This window comes from Orbicella franksi, chromosome 1, assembly GCF_964199315.1.
Source record: "Orbicella franksi chromosome 1, jaOrbFran1.1, whole genome shotgun sequence".
NCBI lineage: Eukaryota > Metazoa > Cnidaria > Anthozoa > Scleractinia > Merulinidae > Orbicella > Orbicella franksi.
Genome location: NC_138145.1, coordinates 10216661 through 10219147, shown reverse-complemented (window position 1 = coordinate 10219147; position 2487 = coordinate 10216661).

Below are 2487 nucleotides of genomic sequence, written 5' to 3'. Positions count from 1 at the left end.
GTTCTATTAATCCGATACTCTATTGCTTTGTTTCAACAAACATAAAGAATGTAAACAGTTCAATCGCAGCTATCATTCGAATATTGAATGTAGATTGGATTTCAATTAACATACCAAAGTGTATCTGAAAATAGCTCCTGTCACGCCAGGCAAAAATGGCGACCATGCGTATAAGTGCATACGTTTGGGATTTATACCACTTGCGATCACAGCCTGTTATTGTCTAGGAACGGAGATGGTAAATCTGTACAATAAATCTTTATACTAACCAGTGCAAATATAACGAGAATTAACTGAGAATTAACTGACGAAGTTCAAAATAGCAACGTCCGTAGTTTATGTGTTACATAACAGTCAAATCAAAGGATTCGTGACTACTAGTCAACCTAAAAATATAAGCGAATTTTAAATTAAAATAATAGAAAACCTAGCAATAGGTTAAAGCTACAAAGGTTTCCAAGGACCCCCGGCAAAATTATAGCCATTTCAGGGGCCTTAGACCGTTTAAAAAAAAGTTAATATTGTATTGTACATATCGATGAGCCCAGAAAATGGACGGGAACCGAGATACAAACGTCTAAGGCAAGCAAAGTGTTATTATCCAAATGCTCTTATCTTAAGGTTTAAATGTAATAGTAAAACAGTTTTCCCGATTACAAATCCTAATATTGTTACGTATCATGCAGTCCCATTGCTTAATTCTTGGTTTAAATCAATCTTGTATTTAATAGGCTCTATGCAAGGGCTGTTTTCTCCAGCTAAAATAGTAAAAATCTGTAAAATCACAATCTTATTTACTGGCTAACTTTATGAATAGTGACGCCAACGAAAACTTGTTCTACGTTTGGTTAACAGAGTAAATGTTTTACTTTGACTTACGTAACACGCCTCAATTCTGGCGGTCAGACAGAATGGGAGACTTGGACTTGGACTTGATAACGTCTGTATATACGACTGCACTGAGATTTCTAGCAGTGACTGACGCAGTAAAACAGTTCACAGAGTGGAAAGAGACGAGGAGAGGCGAAGGAAAGGGAAATCGATGGTTTGTTATTATGTCTGATCGTACTCAAACTGGACTACGATCAGGAACACGTTTCTCGAAATAGAAATCAAGTCGAAGCTAAAAAGAGCTCACCTGAAGAAAAATTTCCGTGTTTGACTTGTGGAGTGTGTGGCAAAGCCGAAACTAAGTGCGCTTTGCAGTGTAGTGGTTGAATTCAGACTAGGCCGGGTTGAGCTAATAATCACGCCTTGTTTTACGCTTGATCGTCCTCATTGTGGTATAAATTATTTACATATGAAAACAGACAAAATAACTCAACATGCTAACACGTATGTGTTATCCAGAACAAACCAACTCATTTAGATTCAAGATTATGCAAGAGATAACTGCCGAGAAGTGTGGAGGTCTCAGACGATATTCAACCTTAAGCATCAGTCAATTCCAGCAATGCCCATCCCCCCCCCCCGGGCAACCGCGGGGCATTTGCTCACGTTGTCAGTCCCGGGGGTGGGGCATCCGCAATTTTATCGCGGCCCAGGGGCTGGGCATTTGCGTACCCCGGGGCGACCTCCGGGCATTCGACACACGTGTTTTGGAAAGTGTCATGGATGAGTTCATCGGGAAAGACGAGGCGTTTGTCGAACAATGGCTTGTCCGTCAGGGACTAGAGAAACTTGCAGATGTTTTCAAAGGTATGTTTTCTCAATTTTAGATATTTCTTCATTACTTGTAAGTATATAAATATAAGCGACAAGGTGAACTATATTTCGTTTATCACAAAACAACAGGGGCACCCAACGGATGGTTTCGGTAAATTATCTGTTCGGAAGGCCTTTAATCCCCTCTGATTTTCTAAAGAGAATTGTCAACTCGAACTTTCGTGATATGAGAAATTTAATGTCTGTTGTTTTCGGATCGTAAAAAAATGTTGTTTTGGGTACCGAAAAAAGGTCAGCTATCACTTTCGGAAAGGCGATAAGACCTAAGGTTTTCGGGGAACGGACAAAAAAGCCTTAATAAATTCGAGAATACCCAAGTTTCCCTAGAATAACCGAACAGACAAAATTTTTTTAGCGCAACCTAAAATTAACCTACAGAGCTTTAAAAGTACTCCAGATAGCCTAAAACAGCGTTTAAAAGCATTCGAGAGAAAATGGTCGTTAGGTGCCCCTGAAACAATCACTGACGTGAACACGACTATTTCGCATTTCGCATTCAAAACTAGCCTAGCATTATATAAATTCATGAAAGTGGAGTTAAAATACTTAAGGTTTGCCAATTCAAATGATGCGATCTTCAACACAGATCCTGCGAGCTTAAAATGCAATGCATCATCATTTGAAATGTCTTGATTCTTCACAGAAAAAGTAGCCTACGAATACAGGCGCCTATCATCGCTCGCGGCTGGGGGCACGTCCCCCGCAATCCCAGCTATCCTCTAGCAAACTGTTAAAAACAAATATAAAGAAATAAATATGATC